General features: G+C 50.9%; 1 protein-coding gene across 4 annotated transcripts in view; it reads left to right on the top strand.

Moving 5' to 3' along the window:
• The first annotated feature begins 5,823 nt into the window (after window positions 1-5,823).
• Window positions 5,824-14,738, top strand: part of TPST2 (tyrosylprotein sulfotransferase 2) — a 67,322-nt gene continuing 58,407 nt past the window's right edge. For 2 of the 4 annotated variants that reach the window (XM_074391232.1, XM_074391233.1), the window contains exon 1: window positions 5,827-5,900. The gene's annotated coding sequence lies outside the window, so the exon portion shown is untranslated. Of the gene's footprint in view, window positions 5,901-7,091; window positions 7,131-14,738 lie in introns of all 4 variants that reach the window. The other 2 variants (XM_074391234.1, XM_039462494.2) reach the window with 2 other exon arrangements.

Genomic DNA, 14,738 nt, shown 5'->3' with positions numbered 1-14,738 from the left:
CTTTTTTATTTTTTGAGATGGAGTTTCGCTCTTGTTACCCAGGCTGGAGTGCAATGGTGCGATCTCGGCTCACCACAACCTCTGCCTCCTGGGCTCAGGCAATTCTCCTGCCTCAGCCTCCTGAGTAGCTGGGATTACAGGCACGCGCCACCATGCCCAGCTAATTTTTTGTATTTTTAGTAGAGACGGGGTTTCACCATGTTGGCCAGGATGGTCTCGATCTCTCGACCTTGTGATCCACCCGCCTCGGCCTCCCAAAGTGCTGGGATTACAGGCATGAGCCACTGTGCCCAGCCTGGTTTTTGTTTTGTTTTGTTTTCGATGGAATCTCACTCTGTCTCCCAGGCTGGAATGCAGTGGCACCATCTCAGCCCATCACAACCTCCACCTCCTGGGTTCAAGGGGGAGTGCCCCTAAACACTGGCTTTAAAATACAATGTCTGGAGAAATTATGTACTTCACACTGTTTCAAGGCTAGATAGATCCCAGCTTGTGAATCTTTGAGTCGCAGGCCTTCGGAAAGGCAGAGCACGTTGATGATGGGACCGTAGCTCTCATTCTTGTTGACAAGAGGCAACCCATAATAATTTAGACATTGGAGCACATGCCCAACGCCGGCAGTGTGTGTATATGTGGAGTGGAGGCAGGAGGGTCACCCAGAGGCATTGAGTGCTTTTGTGCCAGCATGAGATGCTGACAGACACACAGCAGCTGGGGGAAAGATGTGGTTCCAGAGTGCCCTGCAGAGGTTCTAAAGGGATGAGCCTTGTTAGAGCCACACTGCCACGGCAGCCAATCACCTGGGTCAGATTCTCAGGATCAGTGAATGCTTTGTAAAGCCGGGATCCCCAGCTGGGAACAGTAATCCCACATCCTTCCAGCAGGAGAAGAGAACCTGCCCACTCACCTTCACTTTCTGCCCACTGCCGAGCCACTGCCTTCTACCAGCTTACTGGAAAGGGTAAGAAAGACCTGAGTGTGCGTTCCGGCTCTGACGTTTACCAGCTATTATTCTTGGCCAAATCAAATTACTTGCTGGAGCCTTTGCTTCCATACCCTGCAAAATGGGAATAATGATAATAAAATACCAAAAGGTAACCAGGCGTGGCGGCTCACACCTGTAGTCCTAGCACTTTGGGAGGCCGAGGCGGGTGGATCACGAGGTCAAGAGATGGAGACCATCCTGGTCAACATGGTGAAACCTTGTCTCTACTAAAAATGAAAATTAAAAAAAAAAATGAGCTGGGCATGTGCCTATAATCCCAGCACTTTGGGAGGCTGAGGAGGGCAGAACACGAGGTCAAGAGATCAAGACCATCCTGGCTAACATGGTAAAACCTTGTCTCTATCAAAAATACAAAAAAAGGCTGGGTGCGGTGGCTCAAGCCTGTAATCCCAGCACTTTGGGAGGCCGAGGCGGGTGGATCACGAGGTCAAGAGATCAAGACCATCCTGATCAACATGGTGAAACCCCGTCTCTACTAAAATTACAAAAAAATCAACTGGGCCTGGTGGCGCGTGCCTGTAATCCCAGCTACTCAGGAGGCTGAGGCAGGAGAATTGCCTGAACCCAGGAGGCGGAGGTTGCGGTGAGCCGAGATGGCGCCATTGCACTCCAGCCTGGGTAACAAGAGCGAAACTCAGTCTCAAAAAAAAAAAAAAAAAAAAAAAAATGAGCTGGACATGATGGTGTGTGCCTGTAATATCAGCTACTGGGGAGGCTGAGGCAGGAGAGTCACTTGAACCTGGGAGGCAGAGGTTGCAGCAAGCCAAGATTGCAGCACTGCACTCCAACCTGGCAACAGAGCAAGACTCTGTCTCGAAAAATAAAATAAAATATGAAAAGGTTGGAAGGGGTAAATGATCAGTTTGAATATAATAATTATAAGATGTTTAGCACATAGCAAGCACCTGAATAAAGTGTTTTTTTTTGTGTGTGTGGCTGGTCACAGTGACTCATGCCAGTAATCCCAGCACTTTGGGAGGCTAAGGCTGGTGGATCACCAGAAGTCAGGAATTGGAGTCCAGTGTGGCTAATATGAAGAAATCCCAGCTCTACTAATAATACAAAAATTAGCCTGGCATGGTGGTGTACGCTTGTAATCCCAGATACTCAATAGGCTGAAGTAGGAGGATTGCCTGAACCCAGGAGGCGGAGGTTGCAGTGAACCAAGATCACACCACTGTACTGCAGCCTGGGAGGCTGAGTGAGAATGTATCTCAAAAAATAAATGAAGTGGTTTTAAAAATATTTTAATTTAAAAAGTAGAGACAAGGTCTCATCATGTTGCCTAGGCTGGTCTCAAAGTCCTAGGTTCAAGCTATCTTCCCTCTTCAGCCTCCCGAAGTGCTGGGATTACAGGAGTGAGCCATTGAGCCTGGCCTAAAGTATAATCATTGATATAGCATCAACATCATCTTCTTGAATGTCAGAGCTAGAAAGAGGTTTTTTTTTTGTTTGTTTTTTTGTTTTTTTTTTTTTGTTTTTTTGTTTTGAGACAGTCTTGCTCTGTCGACCGGCACCAGGCTGGAGTGCAGTGGCGCGATCTCGGCTCACTGCAACCTCCACCTCCCGGGTTCAAGCAATTCTCCTGCCTCAGCCTCCCGAGTAGCTGGGACTACAGGTACGCGCCGCCACACCCAGCTAATTTTTGTATTTTTAGTAGAGATGGGGTTTCACCGTGTGGGCCAGGATAGTCTCGATCTCTTGACCTCGTGATCCGCCCACCTTGGCCTCCCAAAGTGCTGGGATTACAGGCGTGAGTCACCGCGCCTGGCCTGGAAAGAGTTTTAGAATCAATGTGTTTTATGCTACATCTATTCTTCCTTCTTTTGACAATATTGACTGAAGACCTCTTAAGTACTGGGTTTTGCCTAGACTCTGGAAAGACAGGTTGAGGAGGAAGACAGAAGAGGTATCTGCCCTAGACAGCTGTTCCCGGCTGGGGATGTAGACAGGAGGAATCAATTATTTTGTCTGCCATCAAATTCCTGGGCTGCACAGTCTGATGTCTGGTCCGCCAGGATCTCCTGGGGGACAGTTAGCCTTTCTCAAGGAGGTGATAGACAGGTTGAGAAGTGAAAAGGTTCACTGAGCTAGGGGTGCTGACAGAAGCCTCAGCCCAGACAAAAGGATCATTCTGATCTCCTCCTGAGTCCTGCAACTGACATCTGCCAGTTCCGTCTTCCAAACATCTCTGGAAATGAAACGCTCCCTCCATGCCCACATCCCTTCTCTGGGTTTCTAAATTATTTCAGCAGCCTCCACACCGGTTTCTGCCTGTTTCTTCTTCATGCAGCAGCCAGAGAAATCTTTGCGGAAAGTCAGGCTCACCATGCCCTTCCCTGTCTCTCCGTCACTGCAAGAGAAAACCCTGACTCCTCACGATCCACAAAGCTCTGCGGCATCCAGCCATGCAGACCCCTCTGATCTCTTCTCTCACCTCCACCACATCCTGTCCACTGCACTTCATGCAAAGCTCCACACTTGCCTCCTTCCTGCTAAGCCTTTGCACCTGTTGGATTCTGTTGACGGGTGCACTCTTCCCAGGTCTCCGGCGTGTATGCACACCCCTGGCCCTCCCTCCCTGGACCAGGTTAATCCCTGCTGCTCCTGCCCCATCAGTTACAGGTGCTGGCTTCACTGTGGAGGGCAGTTGAAGGATTTAGCTTTCCCTACTTAGACACAGGACGCTTGTCTCCGTTAGCTGCTGAATCTGTGCCTAGCACAGCAAGCCCAGGAAATGCCATTGCTAGAATGTTACTAAGCAAATGCCCCCATTCAGACCTCTTCCTCTGATCTCCATTTTTTTCATCCACAGAAGGACATTATAGACCCCTCTGCTGGTGTTTAAACTATGTGTCTATCAGATCAGTCGTATGAAGTCTCTAACATGCATGCAATAAACATTATATAATATTGTTTTATTGTTTCCAGATCAGCAATAGCTAGCTCCATGGAGGCAGCTTTATCAGTCCCAGCATTTTCCATATGGCGGGCACTATTGAACACATGAATCAATTAATGAATGAACACATGGCTGGCCATGGGCAAAGTACTTAATATCTGTGTGCCTTAGTTTCTCTCTCTCGCTATGTGTGTGTATGTATGTACAGTCACTCAAGGTAGAGTGCAGTCACGTGATCTCTACTCAGTTCAACCTCTGCCTCCTGGGTTCAAGCAATTCTTATGCCTCAGCCTCCCAAGTAGGGGGGATTACAGGTGAGCAGCACCATGCCCCAAACATTTTTGTATATATTTGTTTTCTTTTTGAGATGGTGTCTGGCTCTGTTGCCCAGACTGGAGTGCAGTGGTGAGATCTTGGCTCACTGCAACTTCTGCCTCCCAGGTTCATGCGATTTTCCTGCCTCAGCCTCCCAAGTAGCTGGTACTATAGGCGTGTGCCACCACACCGGGCTAATTTTTGTATTTTTAGTAGAGGCAGGGTTTCACCACATTCGTCAGGCTGGTCTTGAACTTTTGACCTCGTGATCTGCCCACCTCAACCTCTCAAAGTGCTGGAATTACTTTTTTTTTTTTTTTTTTTTTTTTTTTTGAGAAAGAGTCTCACTCTGTTGCCCAGGCTGGAGTGCAGTGGAGTAATCTCAGCTCACTGCAACCCTTGCCTCCTGGGTTCAAGCAATCGATTTTCCTGTTTCAGCCTCCTGAGTAGCTGGGACTACATGTGCACACCAACTCCCCCGACCTCCAGCTAATTTTTGTATTTTTAGTAGAGATAGGGTTTTGCCATGTTGGCCAGGCTGGTCTCAATCTCCTGACCTCAGGTGACCTACCTGCCTTGGCCTCCCAAAGTCATTTTTGTATTTTTAGTAGAGACAGGGTTTCACCATTTTGGCCAGGCTGGTCTTGAACTCCTGGCCTCAAGTGATCTGCCCACCTTGGCCTCCCAAAGTGCTGGAATTAAGAAATGTGAGCCACTGCATCTGGTCCAGAAATTTATTTGAAGGAGATAATATATACATATGGCAAATAGAAAGTTAAAAAAGAACAAAGACCCAAGCTTCACAGTGAAAAGTAAACCTGCATGCCTACCCTACCTTTTCTTCAGGTATTCAGTGCACAAGCGTGTGATGCATAGGTAGGTCTATTATTTTTCCAATTTTACACATGAAGAAACAGAAGCACTGAAAGGTTATAGCCAGGAGTTTTATTTCATTCATATATATCAGGGTTTCTCAACCCCTACGCTATTTGGCATTTTTTGCTGGATGTTTCTTTGCTGGGGTAGTGGCAAGGGCGGGGTGGAAAGGGTGTCTTGTGCACTGAAGAATGTTTAGCAGCATCTCGGGCCTCTACTCACTAGATGCCGGTGGCACCTCTCCACTTCTCCAGTAATGACAACCAAAAATATTTCAGATATTGCCAAATGACGGGGTGGTGGAGGAATGTCAGGACAAAATCACCCCCTCCCAAACCACTGATGTGTATGAATATACATTCGACCACTTTCTTTTTCCTGTGTTTTACACAAACAATCGCCCAAATACACCCCGCTGCGGGGCTACTTTTCATTTCCTTTCTTACACCACTTTTTGGTGACCATTCCACTTCACTGCTTACAGGCAGAAAGGAACTTCTCTTCAACAGAGCCGTCTGGGAGAAGTGGTGAGCTGCCCGTCCCAGGGGTAAGCCAGCGTGCGGACAGGGGCGTCCAGGGCGGCGGGGCCGGGAAACTCCCGGGGTAGCCTCTGCTCACCTCGTGGTCCCGCGGCGGAGTGGAGGGGGCGGAGCGTGGGCGGGGCCGCGTATCGGACACGCCCCCGTGCGTCACGGCGCCGCGGCCCCGCCCCCGCGCGGGCTCCTCCCCCTCCCCCGGCCGGGGTGGCTGGAGAGCCGGGAGCCGCCGGGTTCGCGGGGCTGCCTCGCCGCGCCTGGCACGGTAGGTGGCCCCGGGGCGGCGCGGGGGGCCTCGGGCCGCAGCCGGGGGCGTGGGCGCGGGGCGCGTGCGCGTCGGTCTCTGGCGCCGGGCAGCTCTCCGTCCTGGCGGCTGCCTCCGGGCCCGGCGCGGCTGCTGGGGCTCCGGGGCTGGGAGCTGGGAGCTCGGGGACAGGCGGGCGGTTCTGGGATCCGCACCCGCCCGGCGTCCCGGGCGCCTTCCTCGGGGTGCGGCACCCAGCGGGCCCCGGTTACCGCGCTTCCCGCTTCGGACCCAGCGCCTGGGAGACGCGCAGCGTCTGTTGGGGGGGGGCACCGGGAGGGAGGGCGGCGCGTCCCCGCCTTCGGAGTCCCCAACCCCGCCCAGGCGCGCGGGGACCCCCAGGCGGGCGGCGGGGCGCGTGGAAGTTAACTTGCGGCCGCCGTGGAGTTGCGAGGAGCTTCGGAAGTGGAGGCGTGTCGTGGGGGGGGGGGTTGCGGAAATCGCCGGCCGGGGAGGTGGGCGTCGGGAGCACGGGGTTGGGGAGCCCTAGTGAACTTGGGGGTCACTCGGGAGGGAGCGGGGCAGAATTTGACCCCCAAGCCCCTCTCCGTGTGAGCTGGATGGGAGGTGCCCGGAAAGCCGGGGCTGGGAGGGATGGGAGCAGGGGACCGGGAGCGAGGGCTCAGACGCCGCGCACGCCTGACCTGGCACAGGCGTTATTAGGTGGGGCAGAGGTCGAGGTCTGGCTTTCTCACTCACAGGCCTGTTCGCTAGGGAAGGAACCATCGTCCACTTCGGCACAGTCATTAGAAAGCACCATGCCGAACATCTTGCCCCTTTCCCCTTTTACAGATGGGGAGACTGAGGCTTGGAGAGGTCACCTGCCCGTGGCCCTAGGGCCCACAGCTAGGATATGTAGAGCTGAAACTCACCCACAGGCCTCCTGACTTAATGTCCTATGGGGGTGTTGAGGAGGCGGGCTGTTGAACTCCTACTCATCCTACAGAAGCCCCCCTCAGGCAGCACCTCCCCCGGGAAGCCTTCCTTAGCATTCTCCTGGTATTGTTGGGTGCTTCCTGTTTTGAACCCCACAGAAGTAGCCGGCCCTTTTTCTCACTTTCCATCAGACATTCCCTTGCATATCTGCGGGACTGGGCCGTGGGTGGACACCTCTCCCTAGCCTCCATCTGATACGCCGTTTCATCCCAGCAGGTGGTCTGATGGTGAAGGCAGGCTTCTGGATTTGAACAGGTCTGTGACTCACACTGGATTTAGTAGCGATGTGGCCCGGGCGGCCCATTTTCCTTCCGCTCTGGCCTAGTAAAGCTGGGTTTATTTCACGGTCCTAAAGGAATTGTTGCATCATTTCTGAATCCTCCCACCCCACTGAACCCCAATTGTACTATTATTTACTTAATATGCGTCTTTGTATCACCTGATTTTTTAAACATCTCAAGCTAGCTTTTTTTTTTTTTTTTTTTTTTTTTTTTTGAGACGGAGTTTCGCTCTTGTTACCCAGGCTGGAGTGCAATGGCGTGATCTTGGCTCACCGCAACCTCCGCCTCCTGGGTTCAGGCAATTCTCCTGCCTCAGCCTCCTGAGTAGCTGGGATTACAGGCACGCGCCACCATGCCCAGCTAATTTTTTTTTTTTTTTTTGTATTTTTAGTAGAGACGGGGTTTCACCATGTTGACCAGGATGGTCTCGATCTCCTGACTTTGTGATCCACCCGCCTCGGCCTCCCAAAGTGCTGGGATTACAGGTTTGAGCCACCGCACCGGCACTTTTTATAACAGCTTTGTTGAAATACAATTCACATACCACACAATTCACCCTTTGAAAGTACCTGTTTCAGTACTTTTTAGGATACTCAGAGTTCTAAAGCCATCACCACTATCTAATTTTAGAACATTTTTATCATGCCCAAAAGAAACACTGTTTCACAGTCACTCCCTAATCCTTTTTCCACTTACCCACTCTCAAATTCTCTGTGAATTTGTCTGTGCTGGACATTTCATATCCTATGTGGCCTTTTGTATCTGGTGCTTTTCACTTCAGAGAATGTTTCTAAGGTTCAGCCTCTTACAGCATGTATCAGCACTTCATTCCCTTTTTTTTTTTAAGTACTTCATTCCTTTTTATGGCTGCATAATATTCTATTATATGGATATACCACATTCTATCCATTTATCAGTTGATGGACATTTGAATTGTTTCTCATTTTTGTCTATTATGAATAATGCTGCTATGAACATTCATGTACAGGTCTTTGGACATACATTTTCAGTTCTCTCAGGTATATTTGTAGGAGTGGAATGGCTGGGTCATAGGTAACTAACTTTAAAAAAAAATTATTTATTTATTTTATTACTCATTTATTTATTTTGTAGAGATGGGGTTCTCACTGTGTTGCCCAGGCTGGTCTTGAACTTCTGGTCTCAAGCAGTCCTCCCACCTCAGCCTCCTGAAGTGCTGGGATTATAGATGTGAGCCACCCCACCCAGGTTTAATCTTTGAGGACCTGCCAGACTGTTTTTTCAGAACAGCTGTACCATTATATATTCCCACCATCAGTGTATGAGGGTTCCAGTAATCTTAAATACATTTAGTGTTCTCTGAAGCAGTCATAATCCTTGAAATCACTGGCTTTGATGTGTTAGTTATAAACTATTTTCAGGCTGGGCGCGGTGGCTCACACTTGTAATCCCAGCACTTTGGGAGCTGAAGGGGGCAGATCATCTGAGGTCAGGAGTTCAAGACCAGCCCGTCCAACATGATGAAACCTCGTCTCTACTAAAAATACAAAAAGTAGCTGGACATGGTGGCACTTGTAATCCCAGCTACTTGGGAGGCTGAGGCAGGAGAATCACTTGAACCCAGGAGTTGGAGGTTGTGGTAAGCCAAGATCGATCCCACTCCAGCCTGAGCCACAGAGCGAGACTTTGTCTCAAAAAATTTTTTTCTATTTTTTATTTTTCTTTTATTTATTTTTTTGAGACAGGGTCTCGCTCTGTCACCCAGGCTGGAGTGCAGTGACATGATATTGGCTCTTCTCCGCCTCCTGGGTTTCACCTCAGCCTCCCTAGTAGTTGGGACTTACAGACATGCACCACTACACCTGGCTAATTTTTGTATTTTTAGTAGAGACGGGGTTTTACCATGTTGGCCAGGCTGGTCTCGAACTCCTGACCTCAGGTGATTCACCCATCTGGGCCTCCCAAAGTGCTGGGATTACTAGTGGCGTGAGCCACTGCGCCTTGCTTGTTTTCTAATACTCAATAATTAAGCTCCTCAACAACAGAATGAAGGGTGTGTCCTGCGGGTCATGAGGAACGTCTCTGGGGTCATCTGTTAGGGAAAGAGATCAGTTCTATAGAGTGGTTAGTCTGGGCATGGGTACACTTCAGTTCTACCTAGCAACAGTGAAAATACTGAAGCATGGGGAGGCTGTGTAGGACCCATTGGCTCACAGAGCCCACCCCAGGAGCTGGCACACAGTATTAGGAGGGGGTGATAGGAAGGCGGAAGCTGCTTGGATCTTCTCACCCCAGGCCAACCTGGAGCCCCCTTGCCAGCTGAGGCTTTGGGGAGGCCAGGGAGACCCTTCATGGCTCTCCTAGACCATAACTGAAAGGGAAGACTTGTCCCTTGACCCCAAAATTAAGTCTGGTCCTGCCCACACCCTATCTGGACCCCGCACACTACTTTGAAGGTGATCTCTTTGGTTGGCCACTGGAGGGTCCTGTGTGAGTTGGTGCTTAGTTCTTTTTTTTTTTTTTTTTTTTTTCTTGAGATGGAATCTCAACTGTCACCCAGGCTGGAGTGCAGTGGCGCCATCTCGGCTCACTGCAACCTCCGCCTCCCAGGTTCAAGTGATTCTCCTGCCTCAGCCTCCCAAGTAAACTGGGACTGCAGGCATGCGCCACCACACCCAGCAAATTTTTGTGTTTTTAGTAGAGACGGGATTTCACCATGTTGGCCAGGATGCTCTCGATCTCTTGACCTCATGATGCACCCTCCTCGGTCTCCCAAAGTGCTGGGATTACAGGCTTGAGCCACGGCGCCCGGCCGAGTTGGTGCTTATTTCAAGAGGAGCCATCCCCCAGGTCTGAGATGAGCAGTCCTGAGTCACAGACGCTTCATCTGTGGACAGTCTGCAGACACATCCTCCCTATACTCTCAGCATCTCCCCCACCCAGGACCCTGCGTCTCTTCCTTCACACTCTTTGCTTTGGCAAGAAGCTGAACAGGAAGAACTCGGGTCAGAGCCCCGCGTGTTCACAGAGGAAGAGTTCCTTGAGGGTCGTTAGTTCACCCCGGGTTGAATCTGCACTCTGCCGCTCCGGGAACTTAAACCGCCCCTCTGCGTGTTCCAGTTTCCTGGCAACTTTGTTCATCTGGGCAGCTGCTGTTTGGGAGCGGTGTTAAGACCACGCCTCCCAGCTGCTGTATTTGGCACCTCGTGATTTTATCCTGTTTTACATACTTACGTTTCCTTGTCCTTGTAAGATCCTGAATTCCTGTGCGTGAAGAAAGCAGCCTCGGCCAGGTGCGTGGCTCATGCTTATAATCCCAGAACTTTTGGAGGCTCAGGTGGGCGGATTGGTTGAGCCCAGGAGTTTGAGACCAGCCTGGACAATGTAGTGAGACTCCATCTCTACAAAAAATACAAAAAATTAGCCAGGCATGGTGGTGCGCACCTGCAGTCCTAGCTACTTGGGAGGCCGAGGTGACAGGGCCAGATTGTTGGCTATTAGGTCAATACACAAAAATCAATTAAATATTTAAATAGAAAAGAAAAGAAAGCAGTTTAAGGACATGGAGACAGGGTGGGAAGGCTCTCCAGGCAAGGAACTGGCCCTCTCTGGGTCTCAGTGTACCCTGCTGAGGAATGGGCATAGACCATTCGGAACTAAGATGTGGGAGCCCCTTGGCATTGGTTAGCCTGTTGAAATGTATTATTGATGTGACTTTGGGGGGGAATTTGTAGCAAGAGTGGCAGGTCAGATACAGCTTCACAGCCTGGGGTTGGTAACCAGAATGTACCTTTTCGGAAACATGAGTGTGGCTTGTGTGGCTTTGATGCCCCGCGTGGCCCCAGGGAAGCTTCTCCGGGTAGCAGCAGCTCCTGCGCCCACACTTGGTGCCTGTTCCTGTTGCTTGCAAGTACCCTTGCTCTCTCAGGACCTGTATGTGCCCTGTCTGGGTCCCCTCCCTATGTCTGGGATGACTGCCCCCCCCCACTTGTCACTCAGAACTCCCCCACCCCCGACTGCAGCCAGAAGAGGATTTGTGGGAATGATTCATTCAGAGCGGCCTGAGATCTTGGCCAAGCCCCAGAAATTGCAGGGAAGGACCTCAGAGGGCAGTGCCCACAGGCCCTAGGGAACGTCTGGGGCTGATGGCCCGGACAGGAACATCTTATCCTGTGTGCTCAGATGGCGGGCAGCCAGCCCGTCTGCTGAATGACTTTTTGCATCAGTTAGACTTTTGACCCGGGCTTCTGCAGCCAGAAAGCAGGCAGTGGCCCAGAAAGCAGGCAATGTGATAGGGAGCTGGGGCACTGGCCTGTGTTAGAATCTGGGTGCTCCACGGCCTTCTGGGGCTGGCTGGCTGTTTCCCTGTGCTTTGGCTTTGTCGTCTGCTGAATACAGGTAGAAGTAGGTCCTACCCCCCAGAGGTGTTGGATGGAAGGGAATGGTAGTAAAGTACTTACCTTGGTATCAGGCACAAGCTGAGGCCCTGGGGTTAGACAGGCTCCTTGGAATTTTTTTTTCATTTTTTATTTTTTGAGATGGAGTCTTGTGTCGCCCAGGCTGGAGTGCAATAGCCTGATCTCTGCTCACTACAGCCTCTGCCTCCTGGGTTCAAGCGATTCTCCTGTCTCAACTTCCAGAGTAGCTGGGATTATAGGTGCGCACCACCACACCCGGCTAACTTCCTGAATTTTTAGTAGAGACAGGGTTTCACCATGTTGGCCAGGCTGGTCTGGAACTCCTGACCTTGTGATCCACCCATCTCAGCCTCCCGAAGTGCTGGGATTACAGATGTGAGGCACTGCGCCCGGCCAGGCTCTCTGGAATTTTGAACATATTCTTTTGTGAACCCTTAGTTCTTTCATCTGTCAAAAGGCAACAATTATAAATACGGCTATATCAGCAGGGCTTGCTACGTGCCGGAAACTGTTCAAGGGACTTTATGTGCTTTAACTCATTTAATTCTCCCAACAGCCATATGAGGTGAACAGGCTGAGGCGCAGAGAGGTGACGCAGTTTGCACAAGGTCACCCAGCTAGGAAGTGGGAGACGTAGCGTTTGGATCCAGAGTCTTTCTCTCTCTCTCTCTTTTTTTTTTTTTTTTTTTTTGAGACAGCGTCTTGCTCTGTTGCCTAGGCTGGAGCGCAGTGGCGCCGTCATAGCTAACTCTAGCCTTGAACTCCTGGGCTCAAGCGGTCCTCCCACCTCAGCCTCTCGAGCGCTGGGGTTCCAGGCATAAGTCACCACCCCTAGCCCATCCCTGCACTCTTAATTCGCATTCTTACCCCTTCTTCATACCCCATCTTAAGGCCTAACATAGAAAACCCAGAGAAAATGTCAGGTGTTGTCATGACTCTTCTGAATAAATACTGATTCTCCATGCCTCTGTCCACAGTCCTTCCCTGACGGACAGAACACACAGGTCTCTTGGCATCTGAAGTCCAGATCACGCCCTCTCCCGCGCCCCCCCATTCCTCCCACTCCCTCGCTTTCATGCACAGAGGAGCCTGGAAGCAGCCAAGTCCCAACTCCGCTTCCAGTTTGCTGTGTGACATTGGGCAAGGTGCAGCCCCTCTCGGAGCCCCAGTTTCCCCTCCGTGTTAAACGAGCGGGTTCACCCTGCAGCTTGTGTTTTGTTGAGCTCCCATGCTATGTGTGAGTTTTAAAAATTGAGCAACATTCAAACATTCCTAGAGAAAAATTCTGATTCCTCATTTCTCTTGGAAACTCAGGAGCTTGGGCCAAACTGGAGTGGCCTGAAGCTGCCTTGTAGGTGGCCTGGGCTCTCCTGGTCACTGTGTTCCCCACTCCCCACTGTCCCATAAGTGCGGCTCTTCAGGGGATCTGAGGACGCCTCAGGCCTGCCTGGTGCCGCTCGAAGAAGCTGTTTCATCCCTTTAAAAACCCTTGCTTTTTTTGACCTCTGGTTGTGACGTTCTCCAAGAGCCCTTCCCACTCCGTTTCTAGGACATTGGAGGTTGTCTGAGGCCTCCCGATACCCTGTCTGCCATTTTAAGCCCTCAAGACTTTTTTTTTTTTTTTTTTTTGAGATGGAGTCTTGTTCTGTCACCCAGGCTGGAGTGCAATGGCACGATCTTGACTTACTGCAACATCCACCTCCTGGGTTCAAGCAATTCTTCTGCCTCAACCTTCTGAGTAGCTGAGATTACAGGTGCCTGGCTAATTTTTGTATTTTTTGGTAGACACGGGGTTTTGCCACGTTGGCCAGGCTGGTCTTGAATTCCTCACCTCAAGTGCCCACCTCGGCCTCCCAAAGTGCTGGGATTACAGGTTTCAGCCACCACGCCTGACCTTTTTTTTTTTTCCTTTTTTGAGATGGTGCTTCGCTCTGTTGCCCACGCTGGAGTGCAGTGGCATGATCTTGGTTCACGGCAACCTCTGCCTCCCAGGTTTAAGTGATCCTCCCACCTCAGCCTCCCAGAGTACTGGGACAACAGGCATAAGCCACCATACCCAGCTAAGGCTTTTAACATACATGGAGGTTGTCCCCCTTTGCACACTCCCTGGGTGAGGGGCTCCTGTCTCTGGGTGCCAGGGTGCCACCTTACCTGGTACAGGTCCCCACCCAACTGCTGGTCCCCGCAGTGAGATACCTGAGACCATCCGATGTCCCTGTGCTGTGAGCACTGGCAAGTTTGGGTCTCTGATCGTCACACATGTGCATCAGCCACATGGTTGCCTGCCGGGACACCGTTCCACGCTCCTCTGTCCTCACAAGTTACCAGACTTGCATTTGTTATTGACCACGTCATTTCCCAGAAGCGGAGCCTTGGAAATTGTCACTTTCCTGAGGTCACATGGGTCTGAGATGGCAGCATCGGGACTCAAAACCTGTCTGATCCCCTTCAGAGGCTGCCGGTGGAAGCCGTACCTTGATCCCAGCTCTGTGTGGATAGCCACTGAGTGACATCTTCCCCTAGAATAAGGACATGCGGCAGGTTCTTAGCTGGACGTTGGGGTACAAGATGTTTTTTTTGGGGGGGACAGAGTCTCGCTCTGTCACCAGGCTGGAGTGCAATGCACGATCTTGGCTCACTGCAACCTCCACCTCCCGGGTTCAAGTAATTCTCCTGCTTCAGCCTCCTGAGTAGCTGGGACCACAAGCATGTGCCACCATGCCCAGCTAATTTTTTTGTATTTTTAATAGAGACTGGGTTTCACCATGTTGGCCAGGATGGTCTCGATCTCTTGACCTCATGATCCGCCTGCCTCGGCCTCCCAAAGTGCTAGGATTATAGGTGTGAGCCACCGTGCCTGGCTGGGACACAAGATTTAAGAAGCAGTGAGGTCCTATTTGTCCTGGAGTTTACGTTCTGGTGGAGACATCAGGCAAGAAAAAGCAGCCACAGACAATCTCTATGTGAGATGTCAACCTATGAAGCTGAGTTACTTAGGCCTCTCAGGTCTTAACATGCATATGAACCCCTGGGGATTTTTTTTTTTTTTTTTTTTTTTTTTTTTGAGATGGAGTTTTGCACCTGTTGCCCAGGCTGGAGTGCAATGGCAGGCGTGGTCTTGGCTCACCTTAACCTCCGCCTCTTGGGTTCAAGTGATTCTCCTGCCTCAGTCTCCCAAGTAGCTG

The sequence above is a fragment of the Saimiri boliviensis genome, chromosome 21 (genome assembly GCF_048565385.1).
Source record: "Saimiri boliviensis isolate mSaiBol1 chromosome 21, mSaiBol1.pri, whole genome shotgun sequence".
In the NCBI taxonomy this organism is placed as follows: domain Eukaryota; kingdom Metazoa; phylum Chordata; class Mammalia; order Primates; family Cebidae; genus Saimiri; species Saimiri boliviensis.
The sequence above is the reverse complement of the archived record's forward strand: the minus strand, read 5'-3'. Positions and strand labels throughout refer to the sequence as shown.